The following is a 15,067-nucleotide window of genomic DNA, read 5'->3' as shown; positions in this document are numbered from 1 at the left end:
TAATTAGACTGCCTAAATTTTGCTGTCAAGTACACAACACATTGACAATGGGTGAAACACAGCAAATCGTGAAGTCTCTTTTCATTAGCATCATCATATGACAAGCAAACTTTTATCTAAACAACAGCAATAAAATTATATTAATGGCAGTACATCTGTCTAATTTGGTAATACTAGCATCTGAAAACTGATATATTTATTAGCAAAGTGATGAGCCCTTTGACATTCGCTTAGATACCTTAAGACAGATATTGTAACTTCTTTCCTTTCTCAGATGTTCTCCTGTGCTTCAGCTTGATTTGAAACATCTCTTTTTGCAACTGCAATTAGAAACATTTAATGGCACTGAAATATTTAAAACCAGGATTTTTATTTTATTTTAAGGGACTATTATATTTCTATCAAGCACAAATGCTTACTGTATGACACGGGAAATTACCAGAATTCATCTGAATTACTCATCCTAGAGGGAAGTCAAAGCATTTTCAAAAATTGGCATCATTTATAACAGGCCTCATCGTAATTTAACTAGAATTCTTATTTAGAGGACATACTGATTTGAATAACTAAACATTAAAAATTAGTAGTTCCATGCTGAATAGTAGATGGAAAAACAACCTTCTCATCTACCCACACTGGATATTAGAAGATAGGCCAGGCAGTATCTGGTCAGTACTGGGATACGGGAACTCCAAGATAAAACAGGTAACTAGTTTTATTGTGCCAGTAAGGGGACCCGATTTTCTAAAACCTCAGCCTACAGTCAGGGAAACTCTTACTTCGGGTGAGACATTAAATCAAGGTTCTCCAAACTTTGTCATTAAAATGACCACTGAACATCCCATGGGGTGTTAATCCAGGTGCCTGGGCTAAATTACTCTGAGGACTTCCTGACAAGCTCCAAGTTTCTTAATTCAGTTGTGGAAGCAATATCTTAATTCTCTACCTGATCTGCTATGTACTGGAGCTGTTGACACATAATGGATATCATGCATCCCCAAGCTGGATGTTACAATTCAGTGGTGGATAATGTGACTTCCCTAGAAAATGTAACCTTATTGTTTATCCATTGGGTTATACTATTTATACAGTACATACAGTATCTACATTTTTATCCCTGTGGATTACTGACTGTAATGCTGACCTAAAATACAAACAACCAGAATCACTGAGTGACAGATATGGCCTGAAAGGTCTGAGGTGTTTATTTAACCACTGTTTAAGTTCCTTGTTCAGATGCTGACCTACAGATTGCCCTTAGACAATTTTAACTAAAATCCACCTAGCTGTGAAGCAGAATAAACAGAGTCTTTGTAGAGTTTATTGTAATGTATTGTGTACTATAAATATCAATGAAATTGGGTGTGTGCTCATTTTGATACCTGATTGTCTTTATAATACACATAGTTCCCTGCCATATGAAAAACAGCACCTTGATAAATTATTAAAATTCCCCAGTAAATTCCCTCAAGTAGTTCATTGGCTCTTCCATAAAGAAGAATGCCCATTTGAATCGGGCTCTGCAGGTATACAAGACCAAGTTTCCACCTGCACCTCTGTCTGCATCTTTATAATTTCCTTTTTGCACATCTTTATCATTTCCTTCTTGCAAAAAAAAATTGATCCATAATTGTATATTATTCTGTTCATTATCCTTTTAATTATATGGTCTACATTTTTTTTTCAGAGCCAGAAGCCCTTTCCTCTCTTTTCTCTTAGAAGCATAATGGATAACACTTAGACATAAGGCAACATTTATATTCCCGTATGGCAGCTAACGCATTGTCTGTTTGAAATGTTTGAGGACTAATGGGCAAGCTATCATTAAAGTTTTACATTAACAAACATGAATAAAAAGAAAAATTCATCAAAAACAGCAAGAAAAACAAAATTTTAAAACAATAATTTTAGTTTCAGGGCAAGATATTTATGTTTCATTTTATGTTATCTCAATACCAGAACTGACATTTGGATCCTATTATATCAGCCCATGGAACCTGGTGTTTTTCTGCTCATATCTATTGGAAGGTTAATGTTGCTCTGTGGTCTAGTCCTATTCACAAAGTAGTGTTGTATTCTAAGTGTATGAACCCATAATGTTAATACAGTTGTCTAGAACATAATTGTCTAGAGCATTCTGTTCTTAAAGGTTACAGCTTTGTACACATTACGTGCCCCAATTAAAAATACATAACATTTAAGCCCCTTATATTGTAAGCACAATATCTATTTCTTAAGGCAAGCTTACCACACTCTGAGTAATTCATTTATCTTTTAAAATGATATAAATATACTACACAATCTAAATTATTAAAATGATGATCAGAACATTAGCCTTCTATTATCATTTTGCCAGACACTAAGCTTTTTCAACTTTATTCTAAAAAAGAATCATGAGATAAGTGCAAGAGATGTAGCTTTGTGATTAATAGCACATCACATACAGTATGCTCTAAAAATAGTTTTTGCAAGTATAAAGGTTATATCTTATTGTTAAGGACAGAAGACTGATAAACAAACACAGCAGATTTAAAATACACAAATGCATAAATTAAATGTGTATCTGAAAATGTTATAAAAGAAAAAAAAATCACTAAAACAGTTAGTAATTTAAGTTACTCAGTAGCTATTGTGCTACTTGGGCATTTTGTTTTTCTGTACATAAGTAATTATACTGTATACAGTACAGTATATACACATAAATGGGTTTTATCATGAAATGATCAACCTTTCAGAAACATATAAAAACTATAAAATTCTGCTATTTTGTACAGCAGCGTTATGCTAATGCTTCAGTATTTCTTTATGAACTGTTGTTTGAAACTGCTATTTTTACATTTCAAACATGTCAAAGTTATAAAGAATCAAGAATCAAGATATATATATATAAACCATATTTAATGCACATGTTAATTTAGGTCTTATACATTCATTACCATAAAAAGGATCAATAAAATTGTGAAGATAGTTTCTATTTTTCTATCAAGCACTGATATCACCCTCTCACTGTATTCTCTTTTCATCGGTTGCTTTTTATGTGCAAAGATTATAGGAATGGCACCTGGTTTGACCACAAATTTTGGTTCAGTATCTAAAATGAAATTATAATTCAGATTATGACCTGCAGCAGACCTGACAGAGCAGAGAAAATTCTATTAACATGGAAGGGCGGTGACGTCACCGCTCTGGTAAGCCAGCTCACGCAAGCAATGGAGGCCATATGCGTTACACTCTGCTCCGCTTAACTCGCCATCCTCGGTGAAGGGTTATCCCACCAGGCTCCTGACACCAATGTAGCGTTTTCAGATTCCCTCAGAGACGTGATAGTAAACCAAGCGATATGTAGCGATAGAAAACCAACACAGGATATACTGTACTGTACACACACGTGAGGAGACCGATGGAACACTTACACATCGTTAGGGTGGTAATTCATTAACAACAGGCTATACACTTATAGTATAAAGCTACACAGGACACTAAAACTAATATAACTCTATTTACATATGCGAGGTCAGCTGCTGGTCATCATGCTGACCCTCAGACTCCCCCCCGGCTACAACTCCCAGCCTGCTTCGCGGTACCATGAGTGCCTAGCTGCGCTTCCTCCTCACTACCGGGCGAGGGCGTTACAGTATTAAAAATATGTTTTGAAATTACCGATAAATTTCTAAAAATAAAAAAAAAACATTATATTTCTATTGGCTATAAAAACAGTGACATGGAAATAATTATGAGGGAGGAAAATGATTTCTAATCTAATGAGACTGAAACATGCAAGTATAACTTAGAAGTATGCTTGCATCTTATAGCAATTTTATTTTCTTATTAATTTAAAATTACATTAAACCACCAGGTTTTAAAAATTAGATTCTAATAAAAGAAAGGAAAAGAGTTCACAAATCAATTTTGATCATCAGTAGTTGCTAGCTTAATTTAACTCTAGAAATCATAACTAAAAATAATTTCTCACTGTACTAAATTAAGCTGTTAAAAGAACAATTACAATACACAGAATATGGGCACAATCTCAGCTTCAGAATTTGTGTGTGACTTACTGTACTAGATAAGAGCTTTATTTATTTCATATTGTTAAGTTCTTTTACAGTATATTTACCACTTGTGAAATGTTGTTGAATTGAAAATCTTTGCAAAGCAAGTGAAGACTACAACTGTGTTCAATTCTACCTTGCTTTTTTTTTTTAAAAAAAAGGCCAGATATCATAAACACAGTTATGGTTTAGTATTCCCTACTCCACAGCCCTAAAATCATTTACAGTATTGCGTGTTTGTGCTTCAAAAAACTAATCAATGCATGTTCAGCTACTTTAATCCTTTCTCAAGCATTATTTATTCATCTTCGGATTAATCTTCCAAAAGAAAACATCACTTGGCCTCTGTACTATTATTTTACTATTAGCAATGTCTTCCATCTGTAATCATCAGCTCCCTTCTCATTTTCTTTTTATCTTGTTTTATTGATCCCCTTGGTTTTCACTGAAACCGTGGCAGTTTTCTAAAGCCATGCCAAGTCTTAAGTGTATTAAATGGTGCAAATGGCAGGGACACAAGACAGTATTTCAGTATTTAAGTGTTTGCTTTATATCTCCAGGGCAGCCCAATCTTTGTCAACTGGTTTCTATTCAATGAGATCAACATCAGTGTGCCGAGTATTGTTGTTCAGAGTAATTGTTTAATTTGCATTCAGAAAGGACCTGGGGTATCAGAAGTCTGCTCCTGCTCACAGTTGACCAAACTACAGATTATCGAGCAGCCTGCAGAGCTCACAAATAGAAACCTCTGGTCTGATAGCATTAAGGCAGGACCTGTCAGTCAGTGATGTGCATGAATTCCATCAACCTGTGCTTTTGCAAGATCACATTATTGACCAGAGCCTGGCTTTGTTTAACAATGGCAAACAATTGAAAATGAAAACATGCAAGAGCCAAGATCTCGCCCATCATCTTTGCAAACACGTGCTGTGCTCCAAAGCCATCAAGCACCTTGAGGACTTAGTAAACCAGCCTCACACCTCATGCCTGTATTGCTAATCTCCACAAGGGGGGCTGTTGTTTAAAATTGTCTCCGAAGACTGCTGATTCCAAATAGGCTTGATTTACTTGATTTACTATTTGCTGGACAGACAAGCAAACAAACTTCTCCCCAAGTAGCAATTTAGTTTTCTTTGTTGCACCTGCTGAGTCAGGGATCAAGTGCTGTTCAATACGAAGTTTCAATTATCAATAGAAAGCTGTCATTAACCATTTCTCTTCTTTTTTTTCCACCTACAGTAGGTGGTATTGCTTGTAACTGGTACTAAGATTTTTACTGTGCACAATTTTATCACATATACAGTACATAGGATAGTATTTTAACATAGCAATAAGAAGCTCTCTAAACATAGATTTAGTTATTTTATTACAAAAATTAAATTCTGAATAAAATGCAATTATTTAGATTCAGAAATACAAAGCTGGTGTCTTAACTTTTGCTATCTTTTTATCTATCTTGTTTTTACAGCATCTTTAATGATCCTTCATGAATTTTAAGAAAAAGTAACTTGGTAACTTCCACTACTTGTGCTGTAAAAAAGATTGAGAAAACAAATATATAAAAAAACACATTCTTCAAAGTTTCGATACATATAGAAACCCAAGCAGAAAATTAGTCAGTTAATAAAATACTGATGTATCCTATATATCATTTAGATACTGTATTAAAGTTTTTGAAAGTTTCACTTTTCACTACTGGAAAAAAGAACAGAATTCTGTTCAACTTATTAAATCGGATGAATTGAAGTATATTTCAGAGGAAAAAAAAGTTTGAAAAAATTTGCTTATTTTCACCCATTGTAAGTTCTTGGAAGCTGGTTCTGAATCAATGACAAATTAACTGAGTTTCAGAAAAAAGACAAATGCACAGTGATTATACAGTAAGAACACTAGCTTTCATTCCTATGACTCCTTTTGCATGTAATGTCAAAAAATGTTTGTGGATTCAACTCTGTTTCTTCTCTTTAATTCATACTTCAGTGAAGGATTTCTAAAATATATCTAAACCTGTCTCCCTCGGTATTTCCTAAAGGAAATGAAATGAAAGTAGCAAAAGAAAAATCTGCCTGACAAGTAAGATTTGACCAGTTGACATATGTCCATGTTGCTTTGGAAACCTGTGCAGTGCATTGCAAAGAATTTTTAAAAATGGTGAAAGGTTTCAGTTTTTACATATTAAGTAAAATCACATACAAAGGTGTGACTTCAATCTATATTTTTTCAAAGGAAGACTGCAGAGCTACATTGAAATATATCAACCTCCCTTTTTTCCCAGAGGAAATAATACAAAACTAGCAATGGTAAATGCTGTGTGTCAAGCAAGTTTCACTTTTTTTTACTCCACAAGGTAAGTCATCTGAGAACAAATTGTCATTTATAATGATGACCTGGAGACTGATTTATGCAGCAGGATATTTACTATAGTGTGGAGTAGTGGTTACAGCTCTGGACTCCAGAGGATTGTGGATTCAAATCCCAGGTGAAATACTGCTGTTTTAGTCTTGAGCAAGGTATTTTGCTGAAATTGTCAAAGAAAGCTTGAAAGAGTTAAGTCTTCTTGGATGGGGTTGTTTGGAAGGATAAAACAGTAAAAGCAAGATAACACTCTGTACATATCTTTTAGAAAACCTGCTAAGAAATGGTACATTTGGAAAAATAAGTCTCTTTAAGACAGTAACAGTATTAAAGCCAAATTGTAAAAAATACTGTTAAATGATAGTTGTGAATTTCACCAGATGCCACTTGTATTGCTTTGGATATAACAAAAGTACTGTTTTCAATGTTTTTCTCATTGAAAACTTTATGATGTGTTAATAGTTTAACAGTGATTTAAATGTATTCATGTTGGTAGTTTTTAATTTGCAAGGAAGAATGGGAATGTTCCTGTTCTGCAGATCTGTATACATTCCAGTCCTTGTTCTGTATTTACAGTATGAAAGTTTTCTGAGAGATCAAGGTGCTCCTCAGTTATCTAGCTGGAATTGCTTGAATGCTGTGGTTTAAACTTTAATCCAAGCCAGAATGGGCTCTCTGGGACACAGACACAGGTGAAATTGAAAAGCAAGCCCTTAGCTCCAGACGTGTGCTTCAGAGAGACTGATTTACCCATGCAGAACAGATTTAGGAGCTAAAGATCAAAGGCTACAGTCTAGGCTTCATGGTTGTTTTAGCATTTTTGATAATCCTTGGAAAATCCACACTTTCTTGAGATGCCCTTAAAGGTGTTAACTGATTACAAGCAGACAAGCCAGTTTCTGCTGTTAGCAACTTTTTGGTATTAAGTGGAGTTGCCAAAAAGTAACTTTCAAAAGAATCTTTAAACATATTACAATTAAACCTGAACTTTGAAGATGATACTTTCACAGGTATATATACTGTTAGTATCTGTAGCTGATGCAAATACCAAACAGTTGACAGTGTGAGAATTTTAATTTTAGACTGTTTATATTGACTACATTATATATGTATACTGTATGTATATTATATGTTTTCTGAGAGGTTATGCTGTACTGTATGTGTTCATAACCTGCATTTACAGGGTGGCTAGTGTCTTTTTCTCTTTAATTTGAACATGCCAATTAATGTCTGTTCTATACTGTAGTTGTTACTGTACCACAAAATTATTTTTTAGAGTTATTTTCTGAGTAAGTGTGAAAAAAATGTTTCTTGTTCAATAATGTACATGCTGTATATGAAGGCTTATTTGGAAAAAGACAACTCCTAAACATATATTCCAAGAAGAATTGTATAGGCCTAAACTTTTCTTTGTACTGTTACAAACATGATCATAATCATATGGTTTCACAACTGATACATACCCTTCAGTGATGCTGTAAATCCGTTGTTATCCCTGCTGTCCAGGTTATTCAAATACTTTTAAAAAGCAAAATGGCTATTGGAAGAATTAAGTAATTCAATTCAAAAGTATTTTAAATTAATTTAAGCCCATTCAGTTGGGTCTGTAATAGCATTTAATGTAAGCACTCTGTACAAACACACCCGAATTCTAATTGCAAAGTGTTGTTGACCTGGTGATTGTATGAGTCAGGCAAATTATATTGACTCAGCACTGTTTTGTAAAATGAATTAAAACTAATTAAAAAGTTATGAGGAAGAAATTTAAAAATGAAATCCATGAAACATTACATAACTATTAGAATTAGAAAGGGAAATTGGGATAACTATTTTTGATGTTTTCATCAATTAGAAAAACCACTATCCATCCATCCATTTTCTAACCACTTTATCTAAAACAGGACTGCAGGGAAGCACAAGACAGAATACACCCTAGACAGGACACCAGTCCATCACAGTGCTCACACAAACACAAATATGCTTACACCAATGTGGATTTCCCTGAAGTTAATTAACCCACAAATATGTCTTTGAACTTTGAGGCAACGGTAGCACCAGGAAACCCACAAAAACTCGGGGGAAAAATACAAACTCCACAAGGATGCTTTAGTACCCCAGAAAATGAGCCCAGTGATCCAGTGCTTTGAAGCAACAACTCCAATCACTCCTAACAAAGAACATGTAAGAACAAAATATTGATACTTCTGGCACATTTTCAAGGATGCTGTGAAGTAAAACAGAACGACCATAATACTGTGTGCTTTTTGCTTTGAAATATATTTTATACTGCTGTGTGTTTAATTGAAAATGCAGAGCTAAAATGTGACTTACTGTATGAATAAAAATGTTGCCCTACAAAGACTATCATGGAATTTAATTGTGTATTTGCAGTCATCAATTGTAGCTAACAACTGAATGCCCTGAAGTAGATGCAGAAGAAGACCAAACAAATACCTAAAATAAAATCATTTGCTAACAAAACAACAACAGCACAAAGGGAAGACCAAAATGTAACACCAGCAGCTTCATGGAAAAATATCAAATTACAATATGATTAAAGGTAAAAAATAATAATAATTTGCCTTATATTAATGCTTTTCAATTTAATGTTATGTACAATGATCTTAGGCTTAATATACAGTACCTAATGCTGAGAAGCTGTCCCCCTACATATCAACAAACGATATTAAACTGTTTTCTGGTTAAAAGAGACACTGCACATACAAGATGTATTCTTACATTCAATCTGAAGTCTTCTGTAGAAACTTGCAATGGCTGATATTGTGTTGCTTTCTTCTGCAACAATACAATGGGGTTGATTCACACACAAATTGATAAACAGTGAAACTGATTCAAAGCCATTTCCTGCTTGCAAAGACCTGCCAATTATACTTGGGGTCTGTGAACCAGCAATATCACTTCATTGTTGTCTCCCAGAAAAGACAACAGCTCATGACATTTTTCATTATTGTTTAATCATATGAGCTTCTGTGTCAGCCTTTCCCACAAAATGACGTTCATTTACGAATCCCAACAAAAGAATTCCTCCACCAGCAGTGCAGTGATTCAAGAAACCATGCACTCAACTAGATAATAAAAAGTGGCCTGTTCTGTTTAAGAACTCAGACAACCCTCTCACCCCCACTTTTTTTTTCAGAAAATAAAGTGAAGAACAGACCAAGCAGTAAATAATACTGTTCTTAAATCAATCTTTGGCAGAGACTCAGACACAGAATATTTTGATTCCAAAACAATATTAGAATATTGAATGTTGCAATGAAATTATCTTCCATGACTTGTTTTTATGTTCTGAATATTAAAACCGTTTTTTAACTGTTTTCTAGGCATTGTGACAGTTTTAATTTACGGCATTTTTTAACTCTTTCTGTCCACCAAATAAACAAGTTAAAAGATATCAGTATTAGCAAACTTCTTAATTGTACTTTATACTGTATGAACAGTATTACAGGTACATAGTTGTGGCAGATTGCCTGGGGGGCTAGAAGATTGTAATGCCTATAGAAAGGCCACTGGAGGCCACCATGGAGAAAACCATAAAGACTTGCTCATTTAAGAATACTTCACCTGTCTGTTCTTTATCGAACCTGTTTGTTCTGTGTTGTCGGTCTCACAGGGAGTAGTATACGTCTGGTCACTTCTTTTTAGAGTAGTAGCACTGTATATTTGAGAGGGAAAAGACAGTTAGTCTGAAATTTACAGATGTGCTTAGAAAGGGAAGCATCACTTCCTTTCCATCAGTAGTAAAGTTCCTCCAGTAGCCATCTTGGAACAGATACAGTATGTGTCATAGTAAGCACCTGCAAATTAAGTGATGACTTAATATTTTGATGTTCATAGCAGTATTTGTGATGAATGTTTTTTCTACCGTTTCCAGGGTTACTGAATTATTGACTTCTCAGAACGTGAGCAACATATGCTGTTTTTTTCAAGAATTTGCTGCACAGCAAATTCATAGTTACTGTGTGAGTGAAAGATACTGCCTCATTAGTTTGCATTTATTATTGTTTGGTAATATTTGGTGGTTGAATCCAAGGTTGTAGAACTTGAAAAAAAGAATGGTATTTCAGATGGAATCAGTTACAAAAATGTTTTTGCCAAATGGATGCCCCCGAAACCTCATCTTGAAGTCATCCAATGAAGAGTCGCTGGCTGAAGGTCTACAGCACTCATCTAATGGGGTTCATGTGTTATCTGGCTACTGGCAACAAGGAATTGGTAAACCACTAAGAGGCTGAGACCAAGACTGATGCCATGCATTGTGAAGGCAGAGCCTAGCATAAAAGCATCAAACACCAGAGGAAGAGGCTGGCACATGGTGTTGTGCTGCATATTTCACAATGCCATCGTTGCCCATTCTACTACTGACCTGTTTGAGGCTGAATGGTTGAATCATCCACCCTACCACCCACATTTAGCTGCAAGTGAATTATTCATTCTGGCGTTTGTTAGAAATGTGCTCTGATTTTTCATATGATTTCAAGGTGATGCATTCTTTATAGGGACATTATAGTTAGTTATTCTTTTTGGGATCAAAATCAGTTTGCTGTTAAATCTTTTCTTGTAAGTGGCAGTTTAATATTTGTGGTTTCTTTTTGCAAAACACTTTTTATTTACAGGGACTAAGATGTGTTGAATACGTTTTGATGTTAGATATTGAGTATCACTATAATTTGTTAATATTGATTATGTAGCATTTTTCATAGTAGTGTTTTCTGTATTTTATGGCTAAAAAGTATCTGCCTATTGTCCTACCTCTAAAAGCTATATAGAAAATAAAAGAAATGGTATTACTTTGCTTGACATTGCCTAAATAGTGGGAGTATTTTCTGGCTTTGACTTAATAATTTGGTGGTGTTAAAACCTGATATTTCAATATTTACCAACTCCCTTTTTACTAGAATTTCTGTCAGATAGTTGCTAAAGTCTGACCAATTAGATGCTTGGATATATTGCACATAATAATGTTGTGATTCTAAAGTGTTATACTGTAGTATATTTTAGAAAGGTTTAATATTTTTCTGCCATGCTGCAGCAGTTTAGATAAAATAAAAGGCATTTTTACATGAAGATAAAGTCACACAGGAGAAGGTAAATATTAAGCTGAGACTGAAATTAATCTTTGTTCAAGTACAGAGCTATCCCCACCCCTCCCAATGATCTCTTTCACCAAATGCAAATGTAGTTTATTGTAATCGCAAATAAAGGTTTAAAGACCCAATGGATTTGCATGGACAATGTAAGTGGTTTGGGTAATTCCATACACATAAAAGTTAATGACTATGTAGTTTATAATTGCACTGGAAGATTTGCATTTCATCTCCAGAGTGTTATTTGTTGTATTATTATTATTGTGTACTTCTGAATTCATTCAACACTCCTTTTTAACTTAAACATCTCAGAATCCACATACAGTACAACCACTGCACTTCTCTTCCAAAAAATGTTCTTGTAAATCTCTTTCTCTTTAAAATATATGAGATTGCAAAGGAAGGTTAAACAAACTTAGACTTTAAATCTTTTCATGCAAATAATGCTACTAAGCAAGGTAACTCAGGGGTCCTACACAGGTCCTTCACAGGTGAGACTGGGACAGCATTTCAAATGAAATGGGTTTGTTAGGAGAGATAAATCATTTTGGGTAAGACAAAGCTGTTTGGAATACTAAGTGGGCTAAGTAAAAGCTTGGTGGAGAGAGGAATTGCGAAAGAGCCAATGGTTTTGCTTAGTTCACACTCCCTGTAGTGCTATCCAAAAGGATTGAAGACAGTTTGAATATAATCTATTTAAGAAAAACAGATCAGATCATCCTTTCTTAAGGGAATTTACAGCTGTAACAGTGACCAGATAAAACAGTACAGAAAGGATTCACTTTCCTGTTTGCAAGGTGATGGAAGATAAAAAAAAAACCTTTACACTGTGGAAACATAATGCATTTGAATTTGCTGTAGAATACAGAATGTACATGGACAGCCTGGTAAACAAGTGCACGTGCCGTGCATTAAATATGGCATGTTTATTAGAAATAAAAGTAAAAGTGTATAAATATTGTTTTAGAAACATATCTGAAATATCCAAGCAAATCCAATGGAGGTCTTTCTACAGGTTAGCACAATGCACCCAGCAGAATGGAAAGACAAAAGCCTTCTGTTTATTATTTTTTATGAATTAGAAAACACTACCTGCTGTTGAAAAGCATAATGGACATAAAACCAAAGAACAAACAAAGCATTACATAATTCCACACAAACCTGAGGCAGGGAAGACAGCATGTCGTCTGTCATGCTATTATTAACACCAAAGGCCTGCTTTCAACTTCTTTTCTTTAAAAAGCTTTGATTGCAATTATCGACATTTCTGAAAAATACACATTTTTTCCAATGTCATTTTTAATAGAATTTTACAAAAGAGCATTATAAAGAACCTGAAAGACTACAATTCTGATCTATAGGGTTGTGCTAGTGACAGGTTGGATTCTGTTTGTGTATCAATGTGACATTAGGGAAAATCATCAGAAAAAAATAACTTAAACAAATATAGCTTAAAGCTTTTGTACAATAATTAATTAATAATTTCTTATAGATTAATTTTATTTTAAATGTAAGAGGCTTTTTATTTGCTCTGCACTTAGCAGTTAATATCAGAAACATTAAAAATTCCTAATCATTATAAAGGCAACATTCACTTTCTCAACTTAATGCAATCTTAAAAGCCAAGATACTGACATATTGTTATGACTGACACTAACAATAGTAGTCATTGTCATACTGTAGGTACATATACAGTATACAGTATGTGTGTCTTGACATATGTGTATCAATCTTGGGCAGGATAGATAAAACAACTATCTATCAATTGTGGTATTACTGAACATACAGTACTGTAGAAGAGTATTGTTATTCTAAAACTTCAAAATTAAGTGTCTATTACATATGTTTAAGTATAAAATCCCAAAATGTCATACATCCAACATTTGCCTAGCTTCTTAGCAAACAAACATATTTCATTTAAAATCAGTTTTATTTAAGGAGAGGGGCTCTGATGAAAAAATTAACTGAACCTGCAGTTCTTGCAACATCAAATGATTGAAGATATACTGTACGGCAAGAGGTCCAGTAATACGAAATCAAAAATGTCAGCATAGATTTGTTCAAAGCGAATATACTGAAACCTTTTTTTTTGCTTATTGCACATTTATCTCATCATTATCTCCACAGTATGTTGATAAAAGAGAGGGGTTTACAGATTGGGGAATGCAAAGGCGTTAGACATTAGCAACTCAGCCTACACATACTATACAGGTATGTACAGAAAAACAAATGTTGAAGCCGGCCATTATACATGAATAATGGCCTCATACAGCAAGGTTGCAGTTTATATTGTCTCAAGCAGTCGACATAATTTCTGCAGAGGGGAAATTTTGCTTTGTTGCTCAAATGGATTAGCACACAAAGGAACCTCGGCCTTCAAGGAAGGGCACAGAATAGTCATGGAGTGCACAGTTCCACAGAAAATGATATGTAATCCCTTGCTCTGTGCTACAAGGTATCACATCATGAAAGGTCAGGATGCCAGTACAAAATCACAGTCTTTCAAAGGTAAGGTGAATGAACACCAACATGAATATTTTTGTGTTATGTTTCTTCTTGCAAGGATGAATGCCCTTGAATGCCGGAGGACACTAACTCAGAAACATACTAGAAACATATATTCACTACCCAAAACTTAAAGCTCAAACTCATAAGGACTATCTCAATCCACAGTCGAAAGGTCAAATATGTTCAGCTACAAGACATTCTTCAGTGCACGACAGCAATACAATACACAGGTGACTTATATTTGTAATGATATTTAGATTTTCAGGTTGCACAGATTAGTTATCAGACAAATCCCTTAGCCTACACTAATTTGCACATAATACCACTGAGGCTCCCACAGGACAATAAAGATGTAAATAACAAAAGCATCTGAGAACACTAAATATCACTTCTTATGTGAATTGAGCCATTAACTGAATACATGATCAAGGGCAATTAACATCCACTAGCAAGTCTGATACTTTGAATATGAAGTAAGTCCCCAATGGAAGAAACATTTAAAAGTACAGCTGAGAATATTTTATTCATTCTTTGGTCATACTAGAAGACTAAATGGCTTGATACATAAGGGATTACCTAGGTAAATAAGTAGGCCTTCACTGCAGTCACTAGCATGCTAATGTGATTTCAGCATTACATCTAGTTAATTATAATATATATAGACAAATAGACACTTGGAGCATTTTATCATGTAGCATCTTTTATATTAATTTGTAAAGTATATTTTACTGCTCTGCAAAATGCTCATTTTTGATTACCAGAATAAACATCAGTAATTTCCTCATACAGTACCTCAAATAAAATGCAATTCAACCCAGGCCTCAAGGGGCCACTTCTTAAGGAGGTAAAGAAAGACAGACTCCACTAATCAACATGTCCTTGGCTTTCCTCATTTATACTGCCTACAAAAGTGCCTGCAACAATCCAATGCTTCATGCATTGTGAAATACCCTTGGTTGATTACCACAGTAGGTGTCAGTAATTTCTCCACATGCAAACAAATGCAATTCACCCCAGACCTCATGGGGCCACTAATCGACATAT

At 34.4% G+C, this 15,067-nt stretch overlaps 1 protein-coding gene across 10 annotated transcripts in view; it reads right to left on the bottom strand.

Moving 5' to 3' along the window:
* Positions 1–15,067, bottom strand: part of LOC102695531 (teneurin-2) — an 822,495-nt gene that overhangs the window by 686,579 nt on the left and 120,849 nt on the right. The window lies entirely within an intron of this gene.

This window comes from Lepisosteus oculatus, chromosome 11 (genome assembly GCF_040954835.1).
Source record: "Lepisosteus oculatus isolate fLepOcu1 chromosome 11, fLepOcu1.hap2, whole genome shotgun sequence".
Classification (NCBI taxonomy): domain Eukaryota; kingdom Metazoa; phylum Chordata; class Actinopteri; order Semionotiformes; family Lepisosteidae; genus Lepisosteus; species Lepisosteus oculatus.
This window is presented reverse-complemented; position numbering and strand designations above follow the sequence as displayed.